Genomic DNA, 18379 nt, shown 5'->3' with positions numbered 1-18379 from the left:
TTGAAGTTTGGTCTAATTTCTATGCTTTCTATGTTGCTGGTGTTAATATGACACAGAGATGGAAGGGCTTTAAATACTTTCAATAGTGTGCTTCTGTTGAGGATGTCATGAGGTCCCCTTGAAACATAATGGGGAATAAAATCCAACTTCTGATCGTGGTTGAAGTGGGTGTGTCCTATTTCGGTAACCGAGCTCTGATTGGATTGCAGATCCACAATGATTCGCTCTGGGTCTGATAAGAATCAAATCTGGTGATTACTTATGCGATTTTGTAATGAGTTATCAATGCTCATGATGGAGTTCGATACACTACCTCCCTGTCCTGGAGTGTTTGTTGTTTCTGTTTTCGGCCTCTCTTCACTTTCTGTTGTTTTTGGCCCGATGGCCTCCTTCAAGCTATTTATTGTAGGTTCTTTTGTGTTGTTGCTTAGCTTGAGCTTCTTGGTTTGTGTAGCCTGAGTTGTAAGATGTTGTTTTCCCTTCCGCTCAGCCGGGTTGAATATTCCATATACCTTTGCAGGTGGAATTTTTCCCGCTGTGTGCGATTTATGAGTGCTTCGAGCAGCAAACAATTCTGTTGGGGGAGTGAAGTGGTCCTCAGTAGTTCCGGCCTCCCCTAGGATTGAAGAGGTGATGTCTTCACTTTCGGTCCTTTCTAGCTCAGTCATTGTGCCAATTGCCTTTGTTGAATGCCTGAGTTGTTTGCGGTTTCTGGCCTTCCTCAGACATTTTCTCTCCCGCTTGGATAATGGAGCTAATGCTTTTGATTGATTTGCTGACGACTGATTGGTGTTAACCTTGGGTGAGATGGATGGGGCACTCATAGGCCCTGTCCGTTCAGTTGTTGAAATGTATCCGTAATTGCTTGAGTTTGTTCTGTGATAGACTCTGTTGCTTTATTGTTAGGGTCCCTCTGAGTACTGAGACATTCCTGGACAACTTCCCTCAATGGGTCTGTTGCTTTCTTGGGATTTCTCCTCCGGTGTTTATATTTATTAAGGAATTTGCGGTGTTGTAAGTTTCTGGGTAGTTGGGATTGCCTCTAGATTTCCAAATATGATTTGTTGTTGTTGCTGTAATTGTGTTTTTAAGGTGGACGGGTGACCATATACTTGTGCCTCAACTACTTGCAGGTTACTGCGCTGGTCGTAGTGCCATGAGTTTTGAAGTATGGTTATTGATGTCTGTAAATCTGTGGTTTCTTTTTTTGTAGTCAATTGAAGGTCTGAACACATGCCCGCTGTTTGTCTATTTTCTTCCCGCCCCTGGTAGGGCTACCTTTGTCGGAGGGATTTGTATTAGCTCTCCTCAGGGGGTCAGTGATGTTCATGCTGGTGTTCCTGGCCTTGGGAAGATGAAAATAAGTGGGTCATTACTATGATCGCGACTCCTGCTTTGCTCGGTAGATTTGATGGCTGCTTTTAGAAAATCGGTAATCAGTGCCCGTTTGCTGCTGTTTGGACATGAATGGTGCCTGGTGGGTGCTGATGGATTGACTATCTTGACACCTTTTTTGGTAACCCATGAGGTGGATTCTGTGACCTTTTTACTTGTTGCTGCCTTATTACTTTCCGTTCCTGTGGTGGGCGTAGTTGCTGTAGCTGTTGCTGCAAGAGTGGCTGTGACTGTGACTGTCACTGTGGCTTCAGCCCTCACTTTGGGCCGCAGTTCTCTGTTTTCGGACCTTGACCCTGCTTGGTTCACTCCCTCTGGTGTGGTTCCTGTTGTGGTTTATAGTTCTCCTGGCACTCCAGGCGAGCTGCTGTTATGCTCTTTAATTGGCGCTGGGGAACCCGCCTTTTCCTCCCCCTGTGTCGGGTGGAGTAGCGTTTTCTTTCCCCTTTTTCTCCTCCTCTCGTCCTCCCTGACCTCATTCTGGGATGTTTCCCTGCTACGGGACCGGGATAGAGATGAGTTTTGCAGTTGCAGTTGATCTATGTTTGGGACTGAAAGCTTGATGGAGAACAGCAGGACTGGGGTTGCCAGGAGTCGAGAGATTGGGAGATTGAGGGCTGGGCTCCCCTGGGCACTTCACTCCACTGCCTGCCACTTGGGGGCCACACTCCCTCTCTCACAATCCCGCTCACTCTCTTCCACACCGCCTTGCCTCCTTGCTTTCGCCACGTCTTGCTGTGTTGTTTTTTTTTGTCAAAGAAAACACTCCTCCTCTCTGTCTTCAGCTCGGTGTTTATCTCGTGCCCTGAATCACGTGAGTCAGGTGGGCTGTCCTGCACGATTCACTTATCTGACCCACGCAGGTAGTGCAGCTAGCCTACTTCCAACTCCTACCTTAGTCATAAGTGCCGGCTCAAAGTTGCTTTATCTGGCTTGGGGTTGTACTGTTGAGCCTCTTTGCCCTCTGCGATTCTCTGCCCTGCTGCTGTGGGGCTAGGGGGCTGTGCCTTTCAGCCTCTCTGCCGCTCTGCCGCACGCCCCCGCACCCCCCAACCGGCAGCTGTTCGATACATTGCGAGGGGAGCTGAGCAAAGCTTGCTCCCTGCTCAGCCCCCTCTCGGTCCGAATAGAAGTGATTAGGGATGCATTGCAGGCGATTTGCGGCTTGGAATGCAGGACCGGCGCGATCAGCCACGGGCCTCGGGCCGTGAACGGGATCCCCGGCTGAGGCCCGTTCAAGTGAAGTCCGTGGCACCTGGGGCTGAGGGGCTTTGGGGGCTGGCGGTAGGGCCGGCAGCGGGAGGCAGCGGGAGGCGTCCTTGTTCCTCGCTCCTCGCTTCTCACTCTCTTCTCCTCTGCAAAACGCAAAAACGTGTTGTAGTAGTTGTTCCATTTGTGACGTATGCATAGTTTGTTGCGGGATAAAATCATCTAGAGCAAGTTTGTTGACTTTTACCATATCTGCCAGTTTCTTGTGGTCCACTTGTAAGAGATTGAGGCTAGTAGAGAGTGACCCTATTTGCGTTTCAACCGCTGTACTTGAATTGATTTCTTTTAGTATTAAGTCTAGCTTATCAGTGTGTTGTTCAGCTCCTGTGGGCTGTACCACAGCAGTATCGAAGCCATGCGCCTGATCTCCGCTCATTGTAGTATGTGTGTCATCAGCTGTAGAGAGGTCGGCCTGTCTGACCCTGGTGCGACCCATGATGTAGAGGAGCGGTGACCCCTCACATCATCTCCCTCGGGAACCACAAGCGGGGAATCCTACCCTTGCTCCACTTACTATAGCTTGGAGTTGGACAGCAGCACTGACCATCCAAGCCTGACTGCACTGGAATGTATGCAGGCCAGGGGGTCACTATCACCAGCTATGTTCTAGGACACTACACCATGGAGGCATCAGATAACTGATGGCTGCACACACAGGAGCCGCACCAAGTCCCTGTAGATACATCCGTGTGTTGGAGACAGTCTTGCCGTACAGTGGTGGTGCGGTGGCGTACGCTCGCAGGGCAACAGCGCAGTCAGACCTCATCGATACAAACTGGTGTACCCGGGCCCCAGTACTGTTTGCTGTTGGCCACCTCGTCAGATCTTGAAGGGGATATTAGCAGCTAGTTGTTGCACAGTGGCGATGCAGGGACAGTTACTCTTTGTATCACCATCGCGGGGGCGCCTGCAGTGTGTTTCCGACAGTCACCTCACTGAATCTCTCGGCCACCAATGACACAGCCCTACTCTTTGCCGCCACTGCAGCGTGACCATCCAGCCACCATGTAGTGCCCCAGCGCAGCGGCAACACCTACATTTACCTCAATTTCGCGGTGTTAGTCTGCGGGGTAATCGAATGCCCTCCACACAGCGTGAGTGTCCGGTACCCAGGCAATACGTCCGCAAGGTATCACCGATAGGCCGCAGGTTTGGTGTTTCCATAGCAGGAGCACAAGGCTATGGTGCAGTAGGGTATCCCCAGCAGTAGTCTACCCTGGTCTACCTTGGGTGTGCTATATAGTTCAGTTAGCCTGGGCGAGGGTCTCTGCACAACACCAGCAGCTCCCCAGTGGCCTGTAGTGAATCGCCGCTCTCACTCGCTGCTGACCACCATTTTGTCTCTTCCTCACCCAGCGGACGGTTTTTATCGCCCTGCCGAGTTCTGGGTAGTGCGTACACAGGCAGCGTGGGCCATTCAATCCAGCCAGTGGTTAACTCCAACAGGTCATGGGTCACTCCCTGTCTTCCAATCATTCCCATATTCCCAGCACCAACCAGCACTCCATTCAAGTTCACACCGCCAGCTCGCTGCTTTCAAGAGAAGCGGCGCAGGAATGCCGAAAATCGGTGTCCTGATCCTCCGTGTCAGAGCTGCCGGTGCCTCAGGTGTTCCTCCGCACCATGCATTGATTTGTGACTCCAACGGCCCCCGATCTTACAGGATTATTGGCAAAGTGTTGGGGCTTGGCACGGAGCTCTTTCAGCTCCCGTCCTCCATACCCGGCAGTTGGCCATGCCCCGTGCTAATCCACTATAATCTTCGACTGTTGCAAACCCCTCAGGTCCTTTGACGTATGTACACAGCATGGTGTAAAGCCCTTGAAGACAACACAGATGGTGCCAATATCTGAGCCAATACTTGGAGGAGAACGTTGGCTCCATCTCCAATGCACAGGTGCTGTGAGAGGGCAGGATGGCCTTTGAGAGGTAATTCGATGAACAATTTGCCGCCTATAAGTGCCACTGTGAAGCATAACAGTGTTGGTTGACTGACCTCACGCTTCACCTGGCTCAGACGTATAACGCATTGCTGACACCTGCTCTTCTCAAGGAGCTGCCTGGAGCCAAGTGTGATTTGACGTCTCATTACACAGTGGAGGACCAGAGGGATACGCTCTGTGGACGATATAGTAGGGGACGGTGAGTGGGCCCACTTTGCTACTCTCATGCTTGATTATGGGCTGCCACAATCGCATCACTGACAGTACGGACAGCTCATGCAGAGCCTGCGACACATGCCAGGTGCTCCCCCTTACGATCATGAGACTGTCCCAATGTTGCATTATATCCTGATGTGGAAAGGATACACGGACACTATAGTGGGAGTGTATGTTACAGCTGCGGACAGCCTTTTTTCAAGCACCACTGCCCACAATTTATGCTGTTTATGGGAGCAGAGGCTGTGCCTCTCACTGTCTGAGCAGGACGGGCACAACCTTTGGAAAGACCATGGCAGTTTCCTCCAGGAGGTCAGGTTGAAATTCAATTATTTCAAGTTCCTACACCACTGGCACTGGATGTTGGAGTGGATCTATAAAGCACATACAGCTGAGGATTCCACGTGCTGGAGGTGCTGACGATGTGGCGCAGTCGCCTGTGACATTTTGCATTTCTTGCGGACTATACAGTACTTTGGGCTACTACGGCTCCATTTGGGATACCGTGATGACCAACCTAGAGGTGGCACCGCAATTCATGGCCCGTCTGACCTTGCTTCACAAAATGTCAATATTCCAGGATTTAACACACCATGGTAAGAGTTTTCTGGCTACGGCCTTCGTAGTGGGAGTTGGCTTTTTGGGGGGAGACCATGGGGCCTGGCACCGTGACTTTTCTTCCTGTTCCCATGTCCCTTTCCCTCGTGTTCCCTCTCATCCTCCTTCTTGCTAATCTGCAGGATCTTCTGGGCCACATCACCTCTATCTGGACGGGTTATCTTATTTATTGTTTTTTCTGTTATCAATGTCTTCTCACAAATTCTAGTTTATACAGTATATTGGACTCTGCTGAATCGTTAAACTTTCATACACGTTAAATGCTCATTGTATATGAAAAATCAATAGAGAATTGAGGTATTACAAAAATACACAGGGAGCGGTGTCACTTAACATTTGACTTTGACAATACCAAAGGAAGAGACATTACTGAATTTGTAGATACCATCAGAACAAATGTAAAGTGATAAAACTAACAACCAAGTCTTACTAAAACAGACATTCAATTTAACATTCTACTGAACTGTGTGCAGTACTCAAGGTGAAAAATGAGAAAGGTTTTGCCAACAAAATTTGGAACTATGCCCAATATTCATGTGTGAAGTATTAGTTAATCCCCATAGTTTTGAAGAATGGGCCAGGTTTGAGTGAGACGTCAGACCGACCTCCAAATGTGTTAGTGTCACTCGTGATGAGTGAGGCTTGAGGGCTCTGATGTATACATGTCCAAACTAATGTTGCTGTCGAGGCACTCAAGGCTCTTGCATGACAATGCTACAAAGAGTTGACGCACTCACTAATCAATGGTGTACTGATGACGAGCGTACTGTGATATAGGGGCCTATGTGAAGGAGTAAAATATTTTAGAGTAATGAAATGCCCCTCCCCTGTTCTTCAGACCAGTAACACCCAGTCATTTTTATGAAACAATGCGAACTGTGTGAGAAATTTCTGGTTCATACTTGATATCACTATCTTAGGAATTCATTGTTACAAAGATAAATTGCTTTCTTTTTTGTCAGTGAATCTTTGTTGAGAGAGGGAGGGAGTTACTGTTAACAAAACAACAAAACCTCGAAGACGCCTGTATCTTAATAATTTAGGAGACAGTTGTGCTCTTAAATAAGAAACTCAAAACCTAACTAGGGTCTAAATTTCAGTCTTGTTCGAGGATATAAATCTGTATCAAATATAAGGAATGAGCCTCAGACGCAGGAAAATTAGAAATAAGCGGTTCCTTTAATTGTCGCATTGACACATGATTTATGACACATTCTATTTGATCCGGTGTTTAAAACTCCATGGTATTTTCCTCTGTTTACTTTCCTGTGTGCCACACTGTGGATTTGAAAAACCTGCAAATAAATGATTATAAAAAATAAATAAGCTGCCCAGTTTAATTGCACAACTGACCAAAATACTCATATATTCATTGAAATACAGACATATTCATTGAAATACAGATATATTCTTTGAAATACAGATATATTCTTTGAAATACAGACTGTCGCTTCCAGTTGTCACCTTTCTGTAAATACTCTTAAGTCCTTTACATCAGTGTTTTGAAGATGCTCATCTGAAGTGAAGCTATAAATACTTTTTTACAGCAGCAGCCAAGTGTGAGGCCCTGTACTTGAACTGTCTGACCTTTAAAAACATTCATGTCTGTGACATCTGAAAACCCAGGTCTTTACAGGTATAAATGCTTGTTTGTGTGAAATGTATTCACTGCTGGAGCTTGGAGTCGGCGGTTCCGTCAGCGGCCACCAGAGGGTGCTCCTCGTCTGCTGATGAAACCCACTGAGCTGCACATTGGATGAAAGGGAGAAGCGTTTCCTCTTCCCAGTCAGCTGCGGCAGAGACAGCACAAGTAGCAGTGGTGACATCACTTCCTCCCAGTGCTCTGTGTCCAGCCTGCTGCAGAGGAGGAAGGAGCCCTGTCTGTCTGTGTTTGCAGTTACCTCCATCTTCAGACCCACACAGACCCCAGACCCCAGACCCCAGATCTGCTCCCCCCCCAGCCCCAGGAGGAGGAGAGAGCCTGGACAGGTTTCTGATCAGGTAGGAGAGCTGCCAACTCACTTGGCTGCAATTTATTAATCCTGGAATTCATGGTGATGTCAGAGGAGGTGAGGCCTGTCCTGGGGTGCAGAGGAGGTGAGGCCTCTCCAAGGATGCAAAGGAGGTGAGGCCTGTCCAAGGGGGTGCAGAGGAGGAGAGGCCTGTCCAGGGGTGCAGAGGAGGAGAGGCCTGTCAAGAGGGGTGCAGAGGAGGTGAGGCCTGTCCAAGGGTGCAAAGTAGGTGAGGCCGGTCCAAGGGTGCAGAAGAGGTGAGACCTGTCCAGGGGTGCTGAGAAGGTGAGGCCTGTCCAGGGGTGCAGAGGAGGAGAGGCCTGTCCAGAGGGGTGCAGAGGAGGTGAGGCCTGTCCAAGGGTGCAAAGTAGGTGAGGCCGGTCCAAGGGTGCAGAGGAGGTGAGACCTGTCCAGGGGTGCTGAGAAGGTGAGGCCTGTCCAGGGGTGCAGAGGAGGTGAGGCCTGTCCAGGAGTAAGACGAGGTGATGCCTGTCCAGGGGTGCAGAGGAGGTGAGGCCTGTCCAGGGGTGCAGAGGAGGCGAGGCCTGTCCAGGGGTGCAGGGGAGGAGAGGCCTGTCCAGAGGGGTGCAGAGGAGGTGAGGCCTATCCAGGGGTGCAGAGGAGGCGAGGCCTGTCCAGGGGTGCAGGGGAGGAGAGGCCTGTCCAGAGGGGTGCAGAGGAGGAGAAGCCTGTCCAAGGATGCAAAGGAGGTGAGGCCTGTCCAAGGGGGTGCAGAGGAGGAGAGGCCTGTCCAGGGGTGCAGAGGAGGAGAGGCCTGTCAAGAGGGGTGCAGAGGAGGTGAGGCCTGTCCAAGGGTGCAAAGTAGGTGAGGCCGGTCCAAGGGTGCAGAAGAGGTGAGACCTGTCCAGGGGTGCTGAGAAGGTGAGGCCTGTCCAGGGGTGCAGAGGAGGAGAGGCCTGTCCAGAGGGGTGCAGAGGAGGTGAGGCCTGTCCAAGGGTGCAAAGTAGGTGAGGCCGGTCCAAGGGTGCAGAGGAGGTGAGGCCTGTCCAGGGGTGCTGAGGGGGTGAGGTCTGTCCAGGGGTGCAGAGGAGGTGAGGCTTGTCCAAGGGGCTGGGCAGAGGAGGTGAGGCCATCCCGGGGGTGAGAGTAGGTGAGGCCTGTCCAGGGGTACAGAGGAGGAGAGGCCTGTCCAGGGGTGCAGAGGAGATGAGGCCTGTCCAGGGGTGCAGAGGAGGAGAGGCCTGTCTAGAGGGGTGCAGAGGAGGTGAGGCCTGTCCAGGGGTGCAGAGGAGGAGAGGCCTGTCCAGGGGTGCAGAGGAGATGAGGCCTGTCCAGGGGTGCAGAGGAGGAGAGGCCTGTCCACAGGAGGGACAGAGGAGGAGAGGCCTCTCCAAAGGAGGGGCAGAGGAGGTGAGGCCTGTCCAGGGGGGCAGAGGAGGAGAGGCCTGTCCAGAGGAGGGGCAGAGGAGGTGAGGCCTGTCCAGGGGTGCAGAGGAGGAGAGGCCTGTCCAGGGTTGCAGAGGAGGAGAGGCCTGTCCAGGGATGCAGAGGAGGAGAGGCCTGTCCAGGGGTACAGAGGAGGAGAGGCCTGTCCAGGGATGCAGTGGAGGAAATGCCTGTCCAGGGGTGCAGAGGAGGTGAGGCCTGTCCAGGGGTGCAGAGGAGGTAAGGCCTATCCAGGGATGCAGAGGAGGTGAGGCCTGTCTAGAGGGGTGCAGAGGAGGTGAGGCCTGTCCAGGGTTGCAGAGGAGGTGATGCCTGGCCAGAGTGGTGCAGAGGAGGAGAGGCCTGTCCAGGGGTGCAAAGGAGGTGAGGCCTGTCCAGGGGTGCAGAGGAGGAGAGGCCTGTCCAGGGGTGCTGAGGAGGCAAGGCCTGTCCAGGGGCTCAGAGGAGGAGAGGACTGTCCAGGGGGTGCACAGGAGTTGAAGCATGTCCAGGGGTGCAGAGGAGGAGAGTCCTGTGAGGCCAGTCCAGGGGTGCAGAGGAGGTGAGGCCTGTCCAGGGGTGCAGAGGAGGTGAGGCTTGTCCAGGGATGCAGAGGAGGTGAGGCCTGCCCAGGGGTGCAGGGGAGGTGAGGCTTGCCCAGGGGTGCAGAGGAGGTGAGGCCTGCCCAGGGATGCAGAGGAGGTGAGGCCTGTCCAAGGGGGTGGGCAGAGGACATGAGGCCTGCCCAGGGGTGCAGACGAGGTGAGGCCTGCCCAGGGGTGCAGAGGAGGTGAGGCCTGTCTAGAGGGGTGCAGAGGAGGTGAGGCCTGTCCAGGGGTGCAGAGGAGGAGAGGCCTGTCCAGGGATGTAGAGGAGGTGAGGCCTGTCCAGGGTTGCAGAGGAAGAGAGGCCTGTCCAGGGATGCAGAGGAGGTGAGGCCTGTTCAGGGGTGCAGAGGAGGATAGTCCTGTCCAGGGATGCAGAGGAGGTGAGGCCTGTTCAGGGGTGCAGAGGAGGATAGTCCTGTCCAGGGGTGTAGAGGAGGTGAGGCCTGTCCAAGAGTGCAGAGAAGGTGAGGCCTGTCCAGGGGTGCTGAGGGGGTGAGGTCTGTCCAGGGGTGCAGAGGAGGTGAGGCTTGTCCAAGGGGCTGGGCAGAGGAGGTGAGGCCATCCCGGGGGTGAGAGTAGGTGAGGCCTGTCCAGGGGTACAGAGGAGGAGAGGCCTGTCCAGGGGTGCAGAGGAGATGAGGCCTGTCCAGGGGTGCAGAGGAGGAGAGGCCTGTCTAGAGGGGTGCAGAGGAGGTGAGGCCTGTCCAGGGGTGCAGAGGAGGAGAGGCCTGTCCAGGGGTGCAGAGGAGATGAGGCCTGTCCAGGGGTGCAGAGGAGGAGAGGCCTGTCCACAGGAGGGACAGAGGAGGAGAGGCCTCTCCAAAGGAGGGGCAGAGGAGGTGAGGCCTGTCCAGGGGGGCAGAGGAGGAGAGGCCTGTCCAGAGGAGGGGCAGAGGAGGTGAGGCCTGTCCAGGGGTGCAGAGGAGGAGAGGCCTGTCCAGGGTTGCAGAGGAGGAGAGGCCTGTCCAGGGATGCAGAGGAGGAGAGGCCTGTCCAGGGGTACAGAGGAGGAGAGGCCTGTCCAGGGATGCAGTGGAGGAAATGCCTGTCCAGGGGTGCAGAGGAGGTGAGGCCTGTCCAGGGGTGCAGAGGAGGTAAGGCCTATCCAGGGATGCAGAGGAGGTGAGGCCTGTCTAGAGGGGTGCAGAGGAGGTGAGGCCTGTCCAGGGTTGCAGAGGAGGTGATGCCTGGCCAGAGTGGTGCAGAGGAGGAGAGGCCTGTCCAGGGGTGCAAAGGAGGTGAGGCCTGTCCAGGGGTGCAGAGGAGGAGAGGCCTGTCCAGGGGTGCTGAGGAGGCAAGGCCTGTCCAGGGGCTCAGAGGAGGAGAGGACTGTCCAGGGGGTGCACAGGAGTTGAAGCATGTCCAGGGGTGCAGAGGAGGAGAGTCCTGTGAGGCCAGTCCAGGGGTGCAGAGGAGGTGAGGCCTGTCCAGGGGTGCAGAGGAGGTGAGGCTTGTCCAGGGATGCAGAGGAGGTGAGGCCTGCCCAGGGGTGCAGGGGAGGTGAGGCTTGCCCAGGGGTGCAGAGGAGGTGAGGCCTGCCCAGGGATGCAGAGGAGGTGAGGCCTGTCCAAGGGGGTGGGCAGAGGACATGAGGCCTGCCCAGGGGTGCAGACGAGGTGAGGCCTGCCCAGGGGTGCAGAGGAGGTGAGGCCTGTCTAGAGGGGTGCAGAGGAGGTGAGGCCTGTCCAGGGGTGCAGAGGAGGAGAGGCCTGTCCAGGGATGTAGAGGAGGTGAGGCCTGTCCAGGGTTGCAGAGGAAGAGAGGCCTGTCCAGGGATGCAGAGGAGGTGAGGCCTGTTCAGGGGTGCAGAGGAGGATAGTCCTGTCCAGGGGTGTAGAGGAGGTGAGGCCTGTCCAAGAGTGCAGAGAAGGTGAGGCCTGTCCAGGGGTGCAGAGGAGGTGAGGCCTGTCCAGGGGTGCAGAGGAGGTAAGGCCTATCAAGGGATGCAGAGGAGGTGAGGCCTGTCTAGAGGGGTGTAGAGGAGGTGATGCCTGTCCAGGGGTGCAGAGGAGGTGATGCCTGTCCAGAGTGGTGCAGAGGAGGAGAGTCCTGTCCAGTGTTGCAGAAGAGGTGAGGCCTGTCCAGGGTTGCAGAGGAGGAGAGGCCTCTCCAGGGGTGCAGAGGAGGCAAGGCCTGTCCCGGGGCGCAGAGGAGGAGAGGTCTGTCCAGAGGTACAGAGGAGGTGAGGCCTGGCCAGAGGTGCAGAGGAGGAGAGGCCGGTCCAGGGGCGCAGAGGGGGAGAGGTCTGTCCAGGGGTGCAGAGGAGGTGAGGCCTGTCCAGGGGTGCAGAGGAGATGAGGCCTGTCCAGGGGAGCAGTGTCTTTCTTCGGGGCCTGTGCATAGCGCCCCGAGGCTCAGGGCGGAGTCTGAGACCCCTGACCTTCTGGTAGGTCGCTCCCCCTCCGCTGCAGCACCACCAGTGACTCTGCCTTCCTGCTGCCGCCTCCTTCCTGCTGACTTGTGCTTGCTGCCCCCATGCCTGACGCTCTCCCCTCTGCTGTGTGCCTGCACCCCTGCCTTCTCTTATCTTTGTACCGTGTATGTCTGTGCCCCTTCCCTTCTTTTTTGTACCCCGTGTGCCTGTGCCCCAACCCTTCTTTTTTGTACCCTGTGTGCCTGTGCCCCTGCCCTTTATTTTTGGGTCTGCTTCGTGCCCTTTTCCCACCGAGTTTTCCCGCCGCTGTCCCCCCTGCGGCCCCGCCCACCCATGCCCATTCGCTTTCCGTATTCCTGCCTCCCGCCTCCTAGCTGGTACTCCCTCCCCTCCTCCCCTTAATTGGCGGCCGTAGGCAGCGGGCTTGCCGCTGGCGCGCCCGAGGGCCACCTAAGGCAAGCCCGTCTTCGCTCGTCCGCGCCTGCACCCCTTCCAGGGCCATAACCCCTGTCCCTCACAACACCCTCAATGCACACCACCGCTACGATGCCAGCACCCTAATCGCACTCACTCACGGACGCACCCCCAACTGCTACAAGGTCACCCCCAAGCGCACCCATGGCCCCTTCACCTGCCGGAACTGCAACTTCTCCTGCAACAACAACACCGAGACCACCACAGCAGCGGAACCCAACCAACTACGATGCATCCTGCTCTACCCCCGCTCCGCACGCAAGCACACCGTCGAGCTCTGGGACCTACTCACCACCACTTCACCAGACGTTGCCTTCTTGACCGAGACCTGGATGAACGATGCCTCCATCCCAGACATCGCAGTGCCCATCCCCGACGGATACAAGATCTCGCGCAGAGACCGCACCAATGGAGCCGGGGGAGGCATCGCCATAATCCACAAGAACACCATCAAAGTCTCCACAAACACCGACGCCACCCTCGCCACCGCCGAACACATGCACTTCAGGATCCACACCGACACCAAGACCACCCTCAGAGGCACCCTCATCTACAGACCACCAGGCCCACGTCCCCAATTCTGCGACTCCATCGCCAACTTCATCAGCACGCACGCACTGACCTCCACCAACTACATCCTGATCGGTGACCTGAACTACCACTTAGAAAACAACAACGACAGCAATTCCTCCACCCTGATCGACAACCTCGCCACCCTCGGACTGAGACAGATCGTCACTACCCCGACCCACATCGCCGGTCACAAGCTCAACGCCATCCTCACCGCCAGCCCCAACGTTGCCTTCAACCACACTTCCGAGCTCACCTGGACCGACCACCACTGCGTCCACTTCACCTTCCAGAAACCCATCTCCCACCACCGCAGTCTACAGATCCCCGCCGACGCTGGGGAAAAGTCACCAAGGAACGACTAGAAACACACCTCGCACTCCACCCACCGACCAGCCCCACCGACCCCGAGGAGGGGGCCCGCACCCTCAGACTCTGGATGGAGGACTGCGCCAACACCGTAGCACCCATGAAACAACCCACCGACAGAGACACCAGCCAGAGAGCCAGCTGGTTCACCCCGGAGCTCCTAGCCTCCAAGCGCACCTGCCGGAAACTGGAGAACATCTGGCTCAATGACAGAACACCCACCAACCGCACAGCCCACAAAGACGCCATTCGCAAACATCACCAACTCATCAGGACCACCAAAAAAGCTTCATTCAAAGACTGCCTCGACAACAACGCACACAACAGCAAAAAGCTATTCAACATCGTGAAAGAGCTCTTCACTCTCAGCTCCTGCACCAACGACATTCTGCCATCACAAGCCAGTGCGACACCCTCGCTGCCTTCTTCCACCGCAAGATCACCGACATCCACAACAGCTTCACCCCCCGGATGCACCCCACGGACCCCACCACGACGAACACCCCGAGCCCCACCAAACACGACCCCCTGACCACTTGGACCAACGTGAGCACCGAAGACATGACTAGGACCATGAGCACCATCCACTCAGGCTCACCGTCTGACCCGCTTCCCCACCACATCGCCAACAAAGCCGTCAGCATCATCGCATCCCACCTGCATAACATCATCAACCTCTCCTTTTAGACCGCTACCTTCCCGAAGAGCTTGAAACACGCCGAGATCAACGCCCTCCTGAAGAAACCCAAGGCTGACCCGAGCGACCTCAAGAACTTCCGGCCCATCTCCCTGTTTCCGCTCCCTGCGAAAGTCATGGAAATGATCATCAACACCCAGCTCACCCACTACCTAGAAGACAACAGCATCCTGGACCCCTCCCAGTCAGGCTTCCGCAGCAACTACAGCACCGAGACCGCCTTCATCGCCGCCACAGATGACATCAGAATCCTACTCGACAACGGCGAGACAGCGGCCCTCATCCTCCTGGACCTCTCTGCCGCCTTTGACACCGTCTGCGGCCACACACTGCGCACACGCCTCTACGATGCAGGGATCCGAGAAAAGGCCCTGAACTGGACCACCTCCTTCCTCACCGACCGAACCCAGAGAGTCCACCACCCCCGTTCCACTCCGGAAACACCACTACCATCTGCGGCGTCCCCCCGGAATCCTCACTCATCCCGACTCTGTTCAACGTCTATATGGCCCCCCTCGCTCGCATCGCCAGACTACACGACTTCAACATAATCTCCTACGCCGACGACACCCAACTGATCCTCTCCCTTACCAAAGACCCCCTCACCGCCAAATCCAACTTACGCCAGGGCATGAAGGCCGTCGCCGAGTGGATGGAGGCAAGCCAACTCAAACTGTACACGGACAAGCCGAAGGTCCTCATCCTCGGGCCCAATCCTCAGCGTGGGACGACTCCTGGTGGCCAGCATCACTGGGAACCCCTCAGCACCAACCAACCACGCACGCAACCTAGGGGTCATCCTCGACTCCAAGCTCAGCATGACCAACCAAGTCAACGCAGTCTCTTCCTCCTGCTTCCACACCCTCTGCATGCTCCGCAAGATCTACAGATGGATCCCGACGGACACTCGGAAAACCGTCACCCACGCCCTCGTCAGCAGCCGACTCGACTACGGAAACGCCCTCTACGCCGGAGCCCCGTCCAAACTCATCAACAGACTCCAAAGAATCCAGAATGCCTCCGCACGCCTGATCCTCAACGTCCCACGCCGGGACCACATCACCCCGCACCTGAGAGAACTGCACTGGCTCCCCGTCGACAAAAGAATCACATTCAAACTCATGATCCACGCACACAAGGCACTCCACAACACCGGCCCAGCCTACCTCAACGACAGACTCTCCTTCTACGTACCCAACAGGAAACTCCGCTCCGCCGACCTGTCCCTGGCCGCCGTAACGCGCATCCACAGAACCACCTCCGGGGGCAGATAGTTCTCCCACCGCGCCGCCAAGTCCTGGAACGCCCTCCCCCTCCTCCTACGACAGACCGCAGACCTCCCGGCATTCAGAAGACTGCTCAAGACCTGGCTCTTCGACCACTAGCTGCAGCCCCCCTCCCCCGCCCCCCAGCACCTTGAGACCCTAGCGGGTAAGCAATGCGCTTTACAAATTCCCTGATTGATTGATTGATTGATTGAGATGTGCTGTATGGGGTCGAATGCACTCTGGGTTCCCATCTCCTTAATGAGAATCCTTCACCGACAGGCCTGTCCAGATGAGGGGCAGAGGAGGAGAGGCCTGTCCAGGGGAGGAGAGGAGGAGAGGCCTGTCCAGGGGTGCAAAGGAGGTGAGGCCGGTCCAGGGGTGCAGAGGAGCTGATGCCTGTCCAGGGGTGCAGAGGAGGTGAGGCCTGTCCAGGGGTCCACAGGAGAAGAGGCCTGTTCAGAGGTGCAGAGTAGGTGAGGCCTTTCCAGGGGTGCAGAGGAGGTGAGGCCTGTCCAGGGGTGCAGAGGATGAGAGGCCTGTCCAGGGATGCAGAGGAGGTGAGGCCTGTCCAGGGGTACACAGGAGAAGAGGCCTGTTCAGAGGTGCAGAGTAGGTGAGGCCTTTCCAGGGGTGCAGAGGAGGTGAGGCCTGTCAAGGGGTGCAGAGGATGAGAGGCCTGTCCAGGGATGCAGAGGAGGTGAGGCCTGTCCAGGGGTCGGGAGGAGATGAGGCCTGTCCAGGGGTGCAGAGGAGGTGAGGCCTGTCCAAGGGGGTGGGCAGAGGACATGAGGCCTGCCCAGGGGTGCAGACGAGGTGAGGCCTGCCCAGGGGTGCAGAGGAGGTGAGGCCTGTCTAGAGGGGTGCAGAGGAGGTGAGGCCTGTCCAGGGGTGCAGAGGAGGAGAGGCCTGTCCAGGGATGTAGAGGAGGTGAGGCCTGTCCAGGGTTGCAGAGGAAGAGAGGCCTGTCCAGGGATGCAGAGGAGGTGAGGCCCGTTCAGGGGTGCAGAGGAGGATAGTCCTGTCCAGGGGTGTAGAGGAGGTGAGGCCTGTCCAAGAGTGCAGAGAAGGTGAGGCCTGTCCAGGGGTGCAGAGGAGGTGAGGCCTGTCCAGGGGTGCAGAGGAGGTAAGGCCTATCAAGGGATGCAGAGGAGGTGAGGCCTGTCTAGAGGGGTGTAGAGGAGGTGATGCCTGTCCAGGGGTGCAGAGGAGGTGATGCCTGTCCAGAGTGGTGCAGAGGAGGAGAGTCCTGTCCAGTGTTGCAGAAGAGGTGAGGCCTGTCCAGGGTTGCAGAGGAGGAGAGGCCTGTCCAGGGGTGCAGAGGAGGCAAGGCCTGTCCAGGGGCGCAGAGGAGGAGAGGTCTGTCCAGAGGTACAGAGGAGGTGAGGCCTGGCCAGAGGTGCAGAGGAGGAGAGGCCTGTCCAGGGGCGCAGAGGGGGAGAGGTCTGTCCAGGGGTGCAGAGGAGGTGAGGCCTGTCCAGGGGTGCAGAGGAGATGAGGCCTGTCCAGGGGAGCAGTGTCTTTCTTCGGGGCCTGTGCATAGCGCCCCGAGGCTCAGGGCGGAGTCTGAGACCCCTGACCTTCTGGTAGGTCGCTCCCCCTCCGCTGCAGCACCACCAGTGACTCTGCCTTCCTGCTGCCGCCTCCTTCCTGCTGACTTGTGCTTGCTGCCCCCATGCCTGACGCTCTCCCCTCTGCTGTGTGCCTGCACCCCTGCCTTCTCTTATCTTTGTACCGTGTATGTCTGTGCCCCTTCCCTTCTTTTTTGTACCCCGTGTGCCTGTGCCCCAACCCTTCTTTTTTGTACCCTGTGTGTCTGTGCCCCTGCCCTTTATTTTTGGGTCTGCTTCGTGCCCTTTTCCCACCGAGTTTTCCCGCCGCTGTCCCCCCTGCGGCCCCGCCCACCCATGCCCATTCGCTTTCCGTATTCCTGCCTCCCGCCTCCTAGCTGGTACTCCCTCCCCTCCTCCCCTTAATTGGCGGCCGTAGGCAGCGGGCTTGCCGCTGGCGCGCCCGAGGGCCACCTAAGGCAAGCCCGTCTTCGCTCGTCTGCGCCTGCACCCCTTCCAGGGCCATAACCCCTGTCCCTCACAACACCCTCAATGCACACCACCGCTACGATGCCAGCACCCTAATCGCACTCACTCACGGACGCACCCCCAACTGCTACAAGGTCACCCCCAAGCGCACCCATGGCCCCTTCACCTGCCGGAACTGCAACTTCTCCTGCAACAACAACACCGAGACCACCACAGCAGCGGAACCCAACCAACTACGATGCATCCTGCTCTTCCCCCGCTCCGCACGCAAGCACACCGTCGAGCTCTGGGACCTACTCACCACCACTTCACCAGACGTTGCCTTCTTGACCGAGACCTGGATGAACGATGCCTCCATCCCAGACATCGCAGTGCCCATCCCCGACGGATACAAGATCTCGCGCAGAGACCGCACCAATGGAGCCGGGGGAGGCATCGCCATAATCCACAAGAACACCATCAAAGTCTCCACAAACACCGACGCCACCCTCGCCACCGCCGAACACATGCACTTCAGGATCCACACCGACACCAAGACCACCCTCAGAGGCACCCTCATCTACAGACCACCAGGCCCACGTCCCCAATTCTGCGACTCCATCGCCAACTTCATCAGCACGCACGCACTGACCTCCACCAACTACATCCTGATCGGTGACCTGAACTACCACTTAGAAAACAACAACGACAGCAATTCCTCCACCCTGATCGACAACCTCGCCACCCTCGGACTGAGACAGATCGTCACTACCCCGACCCACATCGCCGGTCACAAGCTCAACGCCATCTTCACCGCCAGCCCCCACGTTGCCTTCAACCACACTTCCGAGCTCACCTGGACCGACCACCACTGCGTCCACTTCACCTTCCAGAAACCCATCTCCCACCACCGCAGTCTACAGATCCCCGCCGACGCTGGGGAAAAGTCACCAAGGAACGACTAGAAACACACCTCGCACTCCACCCACCGACCAGCCCCACCGACCCCGAGGAGGGGGCCCGCACCCTCAGACTCTGGATGGAGGACTGCGCCAACACCGTAGCACCCATGAAACAACCCACCGACAGAGACACCAGCCAGAGAGCCAGCTGGTTCACCCCGGAGCTCCTAGCCTCCAAGCGCACCTGCCAGAAACTGGAGAAC

At 56.6% G+C, this 18379-nt stretch overlaps 1 protein-coding gene across 1 annotated transcript in view; it reads left to right on the top strand.

Annotated features, from left to right (window-relative positions):
• The first annotated feature begins 7378 nt into the window (after window positions 1-7378).
• Window positions 7379-18379, top strand: part of LOC147737484 (uncharacterized) — a 77809-nt gene continuing 66808 nt past the window's right edge. Inside the window, exon 1 of the mRNA XM_086933192.1 lies at window positions 7379-7442. The gene's annotated coding sequence lies outside the window, so the exon portion shown is untranslated. The remainder of the gene's footprint in view (window positions 7443-18379) is intronic.

The sequence above is a fragment of the Lissotriton vulgaris genome, chromosome 1_1, assembly GCF_964263255.1.
Source record: "Lissotriton vulgaris chromosome 1_1, aLisVul1.2, whole genome shotgun sequence".
In the NCBI taxonomy this organism is placed as follows: Eukaryota; Metazoa; Chordata; class Amphibia; order Caudata; family Salamandridae; genus Lissotriton; species Lissotriton vulgaris.
This window is presented reverse-complemented; position numbering and strand designations above follow the sequence as displayed.